This window comes from Doryrhamphus excisus, chromosome 11 (assembly GCF_030265055.1).
Source record: "Doryrhamphus excisus isolate RoL2022-K1 chromosome 11, RoL_Dexc_1.0, whole genome shotgun sequence".
NCBI classification, from domain to species: domain Eukaryota; kingdom Metazoa; phylum Chordata; class Actinopteri; order Syngnathiformes; family Syngnathidae; genus Doryrhamphus; species Doryrhamphus excisus.
In genome coordinates, this window is record NC_080476.1 from 12,639,723 (window position 1) to 12,655,652 (window position 15,930).

The 15,930-nt window shown below is 40.4% G+C and overlaps 1 protein-coding gene across 14 annotated transcripts in view; it reads right to left on the minus strand.

Annotated features, from left to right (window-relative positions):
• LOC131138918 (neuronal cell adhesion molecule-like) overlaps window positions 1-15,704 on the minus strand; it is an 80,052-nt gene extending 64,348 nt beyond the window's left edge. For 4 of the 14 annotated variants that reach the window (XM_058088292.1, XM_058088289.1, XM_058088298.1 and 1 more), the window contains exon 1: window positions 15,228-15,701. The gene's annotated coding sequence lies outside the window, so the exon portion shown is untranslated. Of the gene's footprint in view, window positions 1-15,227 lie in introns of all 14 variants that reach the window. The other 10 variants (XM_058088291.1, XM_058088287.1, XM_058088293.1 and 7 more) reach the window with 6 other exon arrangements.
• Window positions 15,705-15,930: the final 226 nt, after the last annotated feature.

The following is a 15,930-nucleotide window of genomic DNA, read 5'->3' on the forward strand; positions in this document are numbered from 1 at the left end:
TAATAAAGTTTTGGCTAGTTGTGGGTTCATCCGTCTGCAGTTTGCCCCACAGACAGTTTTAATTTGACTTCAAAGCACAAGGGGATTGCGAGTGGTTTAGGGAAAAGTCAGCATGAAATCTTTTTTTTTTGGAGTCATTATCACCCCGCAACACCCTGGCGTCTCAGCGGCTGTATGAGCGCCGCCCTGCTGGGACGTGGAAAAATAATGAAATGCTCGGGCGACTCTGATCTGAAGGTAATTTAGCTGTTAGCTGATAACCGCATCTGACATTGTCCGTTCTTGCAGTCGCTTTGCACTGATTTCATCACCCCCCCCCCCTTTCCACCACAGATTATGGGAGTTTAGTTATCACTCTCTCCCAGGGTTGGGGCTTGGATTGCAGCAATGGGGTAATCCTGGGGAGTCGGACTCGGGATGCCGAAAGGCTTAATTAGATTTTTTATTTCACAGCTGAAGGCCGTGGAGAATCTGCTTGTGGTTGCCTCATTTTGCTCTGATTCCACACTTATCTGCCAGCGACGTCTATTTCAAGGCCATGTTTGGCTATCGTGAATATTAGTAGTCTGCCTGAAGCCAGGATCAAACTAGAAACAAATAGTGTTCCTGCTAGTTTTGGAAGGGGAAAAAGACATTTGGAATAGCATCCGTTGCACAACCACAGGGGGACATCCTCATTAGACAGCCCACTTTAGAAAGTCCTGTGGGCAGCAACTTGACAATTGCGCTGTCAGCTTGAAAAAAAGTCCACTGAAAGCAAAGCATCTCACTGGTGTGAGCTACAGAATCCTTGACAGGCTTAATGAGGGTTGCTTTTTTAGGGAGCGACTTGCATAAAATACCAGTCAAAGATGCACTATATGACAGGAGACCTCTGCTCTTTTTAACAATAGAGTCCACAATGGGCCGCACGGTGGATGAGAGGTTCGCGCGCAGGCGACACAGCAAGGGTTCGATTCTCGGTGTTCAAATTCAAACTGCACTTAAAGATCATTGCATGAAATAAAAGAAATTGCAGTACATACTGTAAAGACACTAGTCAAAGATCCTCTATATGACAGGACTGCTCTGCTGTTTTTAAGTACATACTGTAAAAACACTAGTCAAAGATCCTCTATATGACAGGACTGCCCTGTTGTTATTTTTTGGGTCAAAAATCACAACTCCTCTGCTGTTTTTAACTAAGTACTGTAAAAACACGAGTCAAAGATCCTCTATATGACAGGACTGCTCTTCTGTTTTTTTGTCAAAAATCTTCTATACAACACAACTACTCTGCTGTTTTTAAGTACGTACTGTAAAAAAAAGAGTCAAAGATCCTCTATATGACAGGATTGCTCTGCTGTTTTTTTAATATGTACTGTAAAAACACGAGTCAAAGATCTTCTATATGACAGGACTGCTCTGTTGTTGTTTTTTTTTGGCAAAAATCTTCTATACAACACAACTCCTTTTCTGTTTTTAAGTATGTACTGTAAAAAACACGAGTCAAAGATCCTCTATATGACAGGACTGCTCTGCTGTTTTGTTTTGCTGGTCAAAAATCTTCTATACAAGAGACTACACTGCTGTTTTTAAGTACGTACTGTAAAAACACTAATCAAAGATCCTCTATATGACAGGACTACTCTGCTGTTTTTAAGTACATACTGTAAAAACACTAGTCAAAGATCCTCTATTTGACAGGACTGCCCTGTTGTTATTTTTTGGGTGAAAAATCACAACTCCTCTGCTGTTTTTAACTAAGTACTGTAAAAACACGAGTCAAAGATCCTCTATATGACAGGACTGCTCTGCTGTTTTTTGTCAAAAATCTTCTATACATCACAACTACTCTGCTGTTTTTAGGTACGTACTGTAAAAAAAAAAGAGTCAAAGATCCACTATATGACAGGATTGCTCTGCTGTTTTTTAGTATGTACTGTAAAAACACGAGTCAAAGATCCTCTATATGACAGGACTGCTCTGTTGGGTTTTTTGTCAAAAATCTTCTATACCACACAACTCCTCTGCTGTTTTTAAGTATGTACTGTAAAAACACAAGTAAAAGATCCTCTATATGACAGGACTGCTCTGCTGTTTTGTTTTTCTCGTCAAAAATCTTCTATACAAGGGACTACACTGCTGTTTTTAAGTACGTACTGTAAAAACACGAGTCAAAGATCCTCTATATAACAGGACTACACTGCTGTTTTTAAGTACATACTGTAAAAACACTAGTCAAAGATCCTCTATATGACAGGACTGCCCTGTTGTTATTTTTTGGGTCAAAAATCACAACTCCTCTGCTGTTTTTAAGTATGTACTGTAAAAACACTAGTCAAAGATCCTCTGTATGACAGAACTGCTCTGCTGTTTTTTTTTTGGTCAAAAATCTTCCATACAACACAACTCCTTTTCTGTTTTTAAGTATGTACTGTAAAAACACGAGTCAAAGATCCTCTATATAACAGGACTACACTGCTGTTTTTAAGTACATACTATAAAAACACTAGTCAAAGATCCTCTAAATGACAGGACTGCTCTGCTGGGGTTTTTTTTTGGTCAAAAATCACAACTCCTCTGCTGTTTGTAACTAAGTACTGTAAAAACACGAGTCAAAGATCCTCTATACAACACAACTCCTCTGCTGTTTTTAAGTCAGCACTATAAAAAGGCTAGTCAAAGATCCTCTATTACAGTGATTTTCAACCATTGCCACAGCATACTAGTGGTTGTGCATGTGTAAGCTGTTTTTAAGCTTTTAAAAGCTTGCATTTGGACTAGATAAGTTTAATTGCTGAGGGGGGGTTGATCACATTAAGCATTTGGCAGCCCCTCCTGGTGTTTTCAATTGTTCTTCCATTGAACATGGTGCTTATTGTGATGCCTGCGCAGCCAGCAATTAGCCCGTTACCACGGGCTGTATGCATCTGTCTCTACACACGGACCCTCGTCAGGATTTAACAGCGCCTTTGTCTTCATTAAGTGCTCTGCTCTTTTAGTTTGGGCCTTGTTTACAACTGCTTTTAGTGTTGCAGCCCGTCCATACACGGTACTTTTGCAATAACACGGTTAAAGTTGGCTGTGGGAGAGCTAACATGGGTGGGGAGTATCATCAGTCCACCACTCAGCTGTTGCTGTCCATGGTACAAAGAGAGATGCTTTAAGTGGTTGGAATCAATCCAAAAGCATTCTATCATATGGGCATTCTTACTGTAATAGCACTTTTTAATCATCATCATAAGCATTGTCTAAAAGCCTACATGGGAGATGAGTCTTGAACCAGTCATGATGTGCTATATATATCACGATATTGACAGTTACTATGGTACCCATTATGGCATTTGATGGTCATAGCACCTCGTACGTCGGTGCGTGACAAAAACTAAAACTAAAACTAAAAATTAAAAAAATAATAATAAGAATAATAAAAATAAATAAAAAATTAAAATTAAAATTAAAATTAAAATTAAAATTAAAATTAAAATTAAAATTAAAATTAAAATTAAAATTAAAATTAAAATTAAAATTAAAATTAAAATTAAAATTAAAATTAAAATTAAAACAAAAAACTATATTGACAGTTACTATGGTGCCCATTATGTCATTGTATGGTCATCACCTTGTACTTCGGATGTAAAAAAAAAAAAAAGAAAAAAAGAAAAAGAAAAAGAAAAAGAAAAAGAAAAAGAAAAAGAAAAAGAAAAAGAAATTAATTAAAATATATATAATCAAAAAATACAAAATAAAAAAACTAACAAAAACAAAAAAAATTAAACTATATTGGGAAAGCAGGAAGTGAACAAATGTAACAGTTACTGACTGTAAAAGTACCAGATGGAGGGGTAGGATTTAATAAGCTTTGCTTCTTCCTACTCCTTTTGGACATGTGGAACTGGGAACTGATTATGGGATGCATTCAATTGTAATCTGATGCATGTTCAAATGAAATAAAACCATTACCATTATCATATTTCAACTCTATGCTAATATGATGATGTTATTCTTGTAAAAAAATCCTTTTTTCTGGTGATATTTTGACTTTACTCCTCTGAAAGTACTACTGATTTTTCAATTTGGTCTTCAGTCCGGACCAAAAATTGACCCGGGGCCATACTTTGGACACCCGTGTTCTAAAGAGTGACTATTCACGTTAAAAATGCATACTACAATCCTTTAAAGACTTGCATGGAGGCGTCCTCTACCTCGCCTTTTGAGTATCGTGGCCTCTCATGGCGAGATGGCAGCCATTGTGCCTTTTTTTTTTATTATTTAGGCCCGCAAAGCCCAAAAGCAGCCAACCTTGAAGTCCAAAGCATTGGGTGGACTTCACATGGGAGTCTTTTGGATGTCTGCCAGCTACAAAGCCAATGTAAGCAACACCATTCACTCGCTACACAAAAGGTGGAATTGTGTGTCCAAAAAAAAAATGTTAAAACTTGAAACCACTTCATTTTGCTGCAGGGAGGTTGAAGAACATGATGAGTGGTTCCATGGCTCATGGCAATTTAAAACGGACATAACTATAAAACTAATTGCAAAAGAACATACGCAACAGACGGAGGGAACAAAGACTAAAGACTGAAGGTGATGTTCATAAAGGAAGCTTCCATTTATCCATCGGCAATTCCAACCAACCCCTTCGTCATCCCGCTCCATCAGCATGAATGATGTCTGTGACAATTACATCCTTCCATCCCCCTAAGACGGCACAAGTGACCTCCAGGAGATTACTGTGGTTGCTCTTCCATAGCTTACATTTCATCTTCAATTGCACGCAGCACAAACCACTTGATGGTGGTGGTGATGATGGTGGTGGGGGGGTTCTTCACCATAAATTATTTTCACGCGCATCTCTCAGGGGCGGTGGAGAACAATCGTGTCCGTGTTGTGAAAGGACGATGACAAAAATGTGCCAAATCCTTTTTTCATCTTGAAAGACAATAAATACAAAGTCATTGTTGTATTATTGAGTATCATTAGCTAGCATTCATTAGTAATACAGGGTCCCATCCACTGTATTTTCCAGACTGGATAAAATCATCTTTCACCACGAGATCGGGCCGATCCGGTTGCCGAAACCACATTGGTAACTCCGGGCCACTCGAAAAATAAATAAATAAATAAAAATTTAAATTAAAAAAATAATAATAAATAAACTTTTGGAATAAGGTGCTGTGGACTGATGGAACTAAAACTACTACTAACTAAAACTAACTACTAACTACTATGATCATGTTAGCGTGCTAGCAATGCTAACATGCGAACGCCTAGTGGTGTTTAAATATGTCTGTCCAAGAAAGTAGCAAAAAGGGTAGTATGCTAATGTTACAATGCTGCTAGGATGCTAACATTAGCGTGCCAACACCTAGCATGATAGTGCTTGTGTTTACTAAGTTCATATTCATGAAAGTCTCAAAAAATGCTAGTATGCTCATGTTAGCATGCTAGCAGTGCTAACATGCTAATGCCTAGTATAATAGTGGTGTTTGAATATGTATGCTCAAGGAAATAGTAAAAAATGCTAGTATGCTCATGTTAGCAATGCTAATGTGCTAATGCAGAGCATGATAGTGGTGTTTATATACATATATGTGCTCAAGAAAATAGCAAAAAAGCTAGTATGCTAATGTTACAATGCTGCTAGGATGCTAACATTAATGCGCTAACACCTAGCATGATAGCGCTTGTGTTTACTAAGTTCATATTCATGAAAGTCTCAAAAAATGCTAGTATGCTCATGTTAGCATGCTAGCAGTGCTAACATGCTAATGCCTAGTATAATAGTGGTGTTTGAATATGTATGCTCAAGAAAATAGCAAAAAAATGCTAGTATGCTCATGTTAGCAGGCTAGCAGTGCTAACATGTGAATGCCTAGTATGACAGTGGTGTTTAAATGTCTGCCCAAGAAAATAGCAAAAAAGCTAGTATGCTAATGTTACAATGCTGCAAGGGTGCTAACATTAGAGTGCTAACACCTAGCATGATAGCGCTTGTGTTTACTAAGTTCATATTCATGAAAGTCTCAAAAAATGCTAGTATGCTCATGTTAGCGTGCTAGCAATGCTAACATGCTAATGCCTAGTATGATAGTGGTGTTTATGTCTGCTCAAGAAAATAACAAAAAGCTAGTATGCTAATGTTACAATGCTGCTAGGATGTTAACATTAGCATGCTAACACCTAGAATGATAGCGCTTGTGTTTACTAAGTTCATATTCATGAAAGTCTCAAAAAATGCTAGTATGCTCATGTTAGCATGCTAGCAATGCTAACGTGCTAATGCCGAGCATGATAGTGGTGTTTATATACATATGTGTGCTCAAGAAAATAGCAAGAAAGCTAGTATGCTAATGTTACAATGCTGCTAGGATGCTAACATTAATGTGCTAACACCTAGCATGATAGCGCTTGTGTTTACGAAGTTCATATTCATGAAAGTCTCAAAAAATGCTCGTATGCTCATGTTAACATGCTAGCAGTGCTAACATGCTAATGCTTAGTATAATAGTGGTGTTTAAATATGTATGCTCAAGAAAATAGCAAAAAATGCTAGTATGCATGCTAGCAGTGCTAACATGTGAATGCCTAGTATGACAGTGGTGTTTAAATGTCTGCCCAAGAAAATAGCAAAAAAGCTAGTATGCTAATGTTACAATGCTGCAAGGGTGCTAACATTAGTGTGCTAACACCTAGCATGATAGCGCTTGTGTTTACTTAGTTCATATTTATGAAAGTCTCAAAAAAATGCTAGTATGCTCATGTAAGTGTGCTAGCAATGCTAACATGCTAATGCCTAGCATGATAGTGGTGTTTATATATGTATGCTCAAGAAAATAGCAAAAAAGTTGATACATTCGTCCCCCCAAACACGACAAAAAAACCCCAGTCGGAGTCGTCTTTGTATTTGGGGCTTCTGATAGCTCACAAGACGTACCAATTCATCTCCAGCTGAATGGCGGAATCTCCAATCTAGACTGGGATTTGTTTTCCATCCCGTTCTTTCTTTTGTGTCCCCTTTGAGATTTTTTTCCCAAGATTCCTGTGGCTGCTTTGGGGGCGGTGGGGGCACTAAGGGGGATGAAAATAAGAGAGAGGGGGATAGAGAAGCCCATTGGCTTCCCCAGAATCTCGAGCCAAGCTGTCATCTCTCCGGGATTAAGGGCCCTTCAGTGGTGGCTGTCGAGGCGCTAACTTGGTGTCATACCCTATGATGGGGCGTGGGAGGGGTCCGTGTAGGGGGGTGGCGGCGTGATGGCATTAGCGGGGTCTGGCCCAAATAAGATCTTGAGGTCAGTGAGTCTTCTGAAGCATGGAAAAGCCACTTTTGTGTTTCTATGTCAACTTTATTCATGAGTGTCTCCTTTGCTGTTGCGTCATGTGCCACGGCGACTAGTTAATTTACGCCCCCCCTTACCGTTTATTTCAACAATCCCACCACCCCGCCCCTTCCTAGATTCTACAGGACGCATAGCCAGTCCATGGGAGGCCTGCCTCTGGAGTGCTCTTCGGAAAGCATTAAAATCAAATGGAAGCTCAGATACCCCAGTTTGTACTGTCCTCGGTCTGGGGTCTGGGGTCTGGGGGGAAGGAACAGATGCTCAAGCAAAAAAGAGAAAACAAAAATCTCTTTGTTCTCAGCATAGAATTAAGTACATGATCCACCCCTCCTAATGCTCTTCACTGCAAACCCCCCCAAAAAGCTCCGGATACTAGTCCTTTCCCTGTCTATTTTCCAGCAACAAAAGAGCAAACAGTTTATATCCTCTGGTCTCAATCAGTGGAAAGGTTTTTTGAAGATCAGTCCAAGGTCAGGTTTCAGATTTTGGGCTAGAATTGGGATTAAGGGTTCGAGGTTGGCTTTGGTTTCTACAAACAAAACTACACAAGGTGGTCCAGTGGGCTAGGTCTACACTAAGGATCGACTGATACATCGGCCGGCCGATATTTTTGTTTTTTACTTGAATCGGTATTGAAGTTAAATTTTTGAAGATCAGTCCAAGGTCAGGTTTCAGATCTAGGGTTAGAATTCGGATTAGGGGTTCGAGGTTGGCTTTGGATTCTATCTATCTATCTATCTATCCGATCCGGACAAACCCAACCGGACCACTTTGCACAGTAACCTTTGTTAGGAATCCATGGTCCCTTCATGAGTTGCATTCTGTTCTGTTTTAAGCAGTTTCTGTTTCAATTTCCCTGCGATCTGTCAAACTGTGGACTCAGGTGTAGACTAGTGATCGACCGATACGTATGTTTTTGATATGACCGATATGGATCGGTCAATCCTTAGTGTAGACCTAGCCCACTGGACCACCTTGTGTAGTTTTGTAATCCGATTTCTAACCCTAAATCTGAAACCTGACCTTCGACTGATCTTCAAAATCGGAACTTCAATACCGATTCAAGTAAAGAACGCAAATATCGGCCTGATATATCGGCCGGCCGATGTATCGGTCAATCCTTAGTGTCGGCCTAGCCCACTGGACCACCATGTGTAGTTTTGTTTGTAGAAACCAAAGCCAACCTCGAACCCCTAATCCAAATTCTAACCCTAAATCTTAAAACTGACCTTGGACTGATCTTCAAAATTTGAATTTCAAGACCGATTCAAGTAAAGAACGCAAATATCGGACTGATATATCGCCCGACCGATGTATCGGTCGATCCTTAGTGTGGACCCAGCCCCCTGGACCACCTTGTGTAGTTTTGTTTGTAGAAACCAAAGCCAACCACGAACCCCTAATCCGAATTCTAACCCTAAATCTGAAACCTGACCTTGGACTGATCTTCAAAATCTGAACTTCAATACCGATTCAAGTAAAGAACGCAAATATCGGCCTGATATATCGGCCGGCCGATGTATCGGTCGATCCTTAGTGTCGGCCTAGCCCACTGGACCACCATGTGTAGTTTTGTTTGTAGAAACCAAAGCCAACCTCGAACCCCTAATGCAAATTCTAACCCTAAATCTGAAACCTGACCTTGGACTGATCTTCAAAATCTGAATTTCAATACCGAATCAAGTAAAGAACGCAAATATCGGCCGGCCGATGTATCAGTCGATCCTTAGTGTAGACCTAGCCCACTGGACCACCTTATGTAGTTTTGTAATCCGATTTCTAACCCTAAATCTGAAACCTGACCTTGGACTGATCTTCAAAATCTGAATTTCAATACCGAATCAAGTAAAGAAGGCAAATATCGGCCGGCCGATGTATCGGTCGATCCTTACTGTAGACCTAGCCCACTGGACCACCTTATGTAGTTTTGTAATCCGATTTCTAACCCTAAATCTGAAACCTGACCTTCGACCGATCTTCAAAATCGGAACTTCAATACCGATTCAAGTAAAGAACGCAAATATCGGCCTGATATATCGGCCGGCCGATGTATAGGTCGATCCTTAGTGTCGACCTAGCCCACTGGACCACCATGTGTAGTTTTGTTTGTAGAAACCAAAGCCAACCTCGAACCCCTAATCCGAATTCTAACCCTAAATCTGAAAACTGACCTTGGACTGATCTTCAAAATCTGAACTTCAATACCGATTCAAGTAAAGAACGCAAATATCGGACCGATATATCGGCCGACCGATGTATCGGTCAATCCTTAGTGTAGACCTAGCCCACTGGACCACCTTATGTAGTTTTGTAATCCGATTTCTAACCCTAAATCTGAAACCTGGCCTTGGACTGATCTTCAAAATCTGAACTTCAATACCAATTCAAGTAAAGAACGCAAATATCGGCCCGATATATCGGCCGCCCACCAGCTTGCATTGATGGTGTGCATGGGATGAACATGCAGGGTCTTCTTTGCATGTACTCATGTAGATTTGTTCAAACTACAACCACAGACAATGTTCAGGCTAATGAGGCCCCCGATCGTTTCCCAAAGTGAGGCTGCTACAAGCGACCGGTAACACGGGAACACACAGACCTACATTGACACTAATAGATCAGCGAGGGCCTCCTCATTTGTCCCCACAGATTCAGGCCCGACACAGCAGAAGAGCAGGCTGCTCGATGGTGTCCATTCAGGACAAGTGCAGTCGTCAACTGTCCAGCAGTCGCCTATGATAGCTCTTTGGTTAATTGTGCCTGTGGAATTATGCATGAAGAGAAATGACTGCATAGTCTGGACTACCAGGAGTTTATACAATATCAGCTTATTCAACTGTGCAGTGCAAGCATTACTGTTTGGATTCTAATCCCAACAGGATTTAGTGGGATGCTGCACGAACAAAATGCATCCCATTAGTAGAAAAGGTGCATGTTTTTTTTTGTATTATTAGGAAAATCAATGGTGTCCAATCTTACTCCAGCAAGGATCTCTATCTGGACCAAAATTTGAAACACTTCTATGCTAGGACTACGTTAAAAAGCCATAGCGTTTCAGTATGTGGAATCAAACTATGGAATGGATTGAGTAAGGAAATCAAACAATGCACAACGATGAGCCAATTCAAGAAACAATACAAGCAGTTGATGTTTGCTAAATACAAGGATGAAGAGTCTTGAACCAGTCATGATGTGCTATATATATCACTATATTGACACTTACTATGGTACCCATTATGGCATTGGATGCTCATATCACCTCGTACTTCGGTACATGACAAAAAAAAAAATTTAATTTTATTTTTTGTTTAATTATATAATCATATACAATAATTTAATTAATTTTTAAAACTAAAAAAACCTTAAACTATATTATGAAAGCAGGAAGTGAACAAATGTAACAGTTACTGATTGTAAAAGTACCAGATGGAGGGGTAGGATTTAATATAATAATAATAATAATAATAATAATAATAATAATAATAATAATAATAATAATAATAATAATAATAATAATAATAATAATAATAATAATATATAATTTAATAAGCTTTGCTTCTTCCTACTCCTTTTGGACATGTGCAACTGTGAACTGATTATGGGATGCATTCAATTGTAATCTGATGCATGTTCAAATGAAATAAAACCATTACCATTACCATTACCATTACCATTACCATTAACATAAAAAGTTAGACATTAACAACTGGATTTAAACAGGTGTGTTTTGAGTTGTTTTTTGAAGGTGGGTCTTGGTCTTACAGGGGAGTACCAGGAGGTTGGAGTCTGAGGAGCGATGGGGACGCGGGGGATTGTGTGGATGAAGGAGGTCTGTGAGGTATGGAGGGGTCAGATTGTGGAGAGCTTTGTAGGTGATGAGAAGGACTTTGAAATGGATACGTTGGGGGGGGACGGGAAGCCAGTGGAGGTTTTTAAGGACCGGGGTAATGTGCTCATGGGAGCAGGTGAGTTGTGAATATATTGTAGTTTGTTGAGGGTTTTGGATGTTTTACCGTAAAGAATTGTTTTAGCTCTGAATAAATGTTTGGATATTATATTTGAATGCATCTTTTACTCTGTTTTTACTCTACTCTATTTTTATTTCTTTTTTCTCTACTGTAAAGCGCCTTTGAGTACTCTGAAAAGCGCTATACGAATAAAATGTATTATTATAATGTTGCCATCTTTCACCACAACATGTCAAAAAGTCCAAGTCCAACAAATCATCACATAACTTTCCAATGAGTCGCATACCACTTCCTGTGAGAGATGATCATCCACGTCACCGCCATTGACTCTTCTCTATGAGACACTTTGTCCCGGCCGGAGGTTATCGAGGGGGGGGGGTTCACCACACCACAGACGGGTTGCTTACAGAAGACGGCAGTCTGCATGCCGTTGTCAACCCACGGACAGAAATCGGTGGAATTTTATTGTCCAACACCCAAGCTTTTCCCACAGCCCCCTCGGAGACATGCCGCCATCTTTTAGGTTGCGGTGAAGCGGCGGGTGCACCGACAATAACCCCAACGTGTGTCCTGATAATCCCCCGCTTATGCAAATCTCCCCCACTGAATGGTGAAAGTTAAGATGGCAGCTCAATGTAGGTCACTATCCGGTTCTTGGTATCTAATATCTCGTGAAGCGGACAACCTCGGCTGAAACAGCAACCAATGCGGATGGGCGTTTGTATTTGTTTGTGCGAAGACAATACCACCACACAAGTCCGTGATGCCGTGATCGTCTTATGCAGATTAACAGTACGTAGTCTGCTGGGGCTGCACAAACATGACAAGAAAGTGTGTCAGAGGAACGAGAGACCAGCAGGAACAATGGGGGGTCATTAACACTGCCATTAATGAGTCTAGATAGATAGATGGATGGATGGATGGTGAGTGGATGGATGGATAGATGGGTGGAAGGATGAATGGATGAATGGTATGAATGGATGGGAGGGTAATGGATGGATGGATGGATGGGTAATGGATGGATGGATGGATGGATGGGTAATGGATGGATGGATGGATGGATGGATGGGTAATGGATGGGTAATGGATGGATGGATGGATAGATGGATAGATGGATAGATGGATAGATGGATAGATGATAGATAGATGGATGGATGGATGGATGGATGGATGATGGATGGATGGATGGATGGTGAGTGGATGGATGGATAGATGGGTGGAAGGATGGAAGGAAGGAAGGATGGATGAATGGATGGATGGTTGGTGAGTGGATAGAAGGAAGGAAGGAAGAATGAATGGATGGATGGTTGGTGAGTGGATGGATGGATGGATGGATGGGTAATGGATAGATAGATAGATAGATAGATAGATGGATAGATGGATAGATGGATAGATGGATAGATGGATAGATGGATAGATAGATAGATAGATAGATAGATAGATAGATAGATAGATAGATAGATAGATAGATAGATAGATAGATAGATAGATAGATAGATAGATAGATAGATAGATAGATAGATAGATAGATAGATAGATAGATAGATGGATAGATGGATGGATGGATGGAAGGATGGAAGGATGGAAGGATGGAAGGATGGAAGGATGGAAGGATGGAAGGATGGAAGGATGGAAGGATGGAAGGATGGATGGGTAATGGATAGGTAGGTAGGTAGGTCGGTAGAAAGAAATGTCTATTCCAGCAAACAGTGAAAGTGTGCGGCCCGAGTGAGAGTGTCTGAGCGGGAACATGGTGAGAAAGGGGGAGGGGTGTAAGGGGTGCGCGAGGACCCCTTATGCCCCCAAACCAGACAGAGGGATGGGGGGGGTTCAGAGTGGGAATGTGTAGTTTTTTTGTTTGTAGGTTTGCTGCTGGTGGACCCCGGGGGGGGGGGGGGGGGGGGGGGTGCTGTTGATGGCGCAAACAACACATGTACGGGTGGCGATATGAACATGAGGGGGTATTAAAAACATGGCCGAGCAAATCAGCTTATAAAAAAAGGACGTAAGGGATTTGTGAGCAGAGGCTTTGCTGTCAACAATGCAGCAACAAACAAATGTCAACTGTCTATGTGTGCATGGTGATATATATGTCAATACTTGTTGATGTCTGCCAATATGAAGCACACACCTGCTGTATGGAATCGTGCTAGCATACAATCACGGTTGTATCATCATCGACAATTAGGACAATTCGTTTAGCTTCATGGCGGCAATGTTTTCCAACCAAAATTACTCACACCGAAAGGTCTCTGCCAAATTCTACAGTTGGTGTATCGTAGAGCATATCAAGCTGTATGAGAATTTTCAAGTGAATTCCACTTAAGGGGGTTCAAATTTAAATAAGTTGGGGGGGGGGGGGGGTTAAATGAAAAGTGTTTGGAATTTTGAACATCATCAACAATTCTTATGTAAGACATAAATGTAAGACATATAAAGATATAAAACAGATCCAAAGAAGCAGCTAAGAATCGAGAAAGCCTTCTGAAAAATAACAACAAAAGTCAAAACAAACCTCCATTTCCATTATGTTATTATTAATATTATTAACATTGCTACGCCACAGCTACTAGCCGACTAGCGGCTAGCTTCACCACACATTCGTCCATAACGACTCAGGCCGCTAGCCAAAGGTAACGCTACTATTTGGAGCTTTTTGTTTTTGACGCTAGGTGTAGTATTCCTTTCTATGTGAAATCAATGCACCCAGGAAGGAAGTTCTCAAAATACTACAATACTATGACATGTTATCATGAAAATGTTATCAGAAAACCACAAGGGACTGTTTTGGCCGACACGTCTCTTCAACATTACGTGGAAGTCTGGAACTGTCCCTGCCAGAATTGGTGGTCCCCCTTTTTACCCAGTGGGTGTGTTCCACCTTTCAGAGGATTATACTATTATACTAGAGTACGGTATACGGTATTCGAACAAACAAAGCAGGAGCCTGTTTCTAATGTCTATGAAATGTCTATGAAAATTTGCATAAACACAATTTCAATACATCAAGGGAGTCCAGTTCAGTGATTTCCTTGGAAACAAGGAATTATGATTCCTTTCCTCCCTTGTCCAGAATTCCTTCTTCCAGTTTCGGACAAATATTAACAAACCTCTTACCCTGGACTGGTCGCCAGCCAATCACAGGGCACATATAGACAAACAACCATTCACACTCACATTCATACCTATGGACAATTTGGAGTCGCTAATTAACCTAGCATGTGTTAGGAATGTGGGAGGAAACCGGAGTACCCGGAGAAAACCCACGCATGCACGGGGAGAACATGCAAACTCCACACAGAGATTCCACACCGAGGGTGGAATTGAACCCTAGTCTCCTAGCTGTGATGTCTGCGCGCTACAACTAAATATGAAACACTTATATGCTAGGACTATGTTAAAAAGCCATAGCATTTCAGTATGTGGAATCAAACTATTTTTTTAACATAAAAAATTTACATATTTTTTAAACTTATTTAAAAAATTTAAAAATATATAATAAGGTAATAATAAGGTAAAAAAATAATAAAATAATAAAATTTTAATAAAATTTTAAAAATACAATTAAAAATTAAAACAAAAAAAAATAAATTTTCCAACCCCTGTATTTTTTCCACAGTCTATTTTTTGAGACTTTAGCAGTGTCAGTGTGCATCAAGAGTGGTGTTTACTGAGCAGAGCACACAAATGTAAACAATGCTGTGCCAAACAGGAAGCCATGACACTTTCTGCATACACTATAGTTCTTAATAAAGACAAATAAACATCATTGAAGTGAAAGTAAACATGGTGCAATGCAAGGAGGGGAGCTCCACATGTCATTAGCCGCCTTTGCAGCAGCAGCAGCAGCAGCAGCAGCAGCACCTTCCACGCAAATGTGATTATTTGGTACAAATCTCGTGTGAAGCCATGATGAAGATGCTGTGCGTGAACTCACCTTCTTCGTCTTCCTCGGCGGGTGTCTTCATTCAGCGTGTCCACTCGTAGCGATGCTGTGCTTCCTCCTCTCTGGATGGAATCCCTCTCCTGCCTGCTCGGCTCTCCTCTCTGCTACACACACACGCGCGCGCACGCTCACACGCATCCATGCTCAGACGGGAGCGCGCGGCTGTCTGTCTCGGTGCGCGCTCACGACGAAGAGATGAATTTGTTCTTGTTGATGTTTAAAACACACCAAAATCATCCCGATTTTAATGTATTTGCCTGCAGACGCGCTTATGGGCGACAGCTGGACGAGTTTGGGGATTTGATTTTGAAAAAAATCTATAGTTATAAAGTAGTGCTTTTGTGATTAGGTTAGAAAAAGTTATGTGCTTATAACGTGAGCGTTTTAAGGCTGTGTATTGTTAGATGTGAACCAATAGGATAAAATATACTTTTTGACTAAATTAAATGAGTTACGGTCTTTAAAATACGGTCATATTGTTTAGTTTGCGAGCTGGCTACTTCCTGGTTTCTGGGTGACGTCATAGAACAGACGGTACCATGTTTAATAGAAGAGCAGGGGGAAAGCGTTTTTCTATCACTCCTGAAAACGGCAAAAAGACAACATAAATTTCAACAACTAAAGCGAACCAAATTTTAATTATCCATATTTTTATTTGTTAGTGAGCTGGCTAGAGAAATTGCGAGTCACGAAC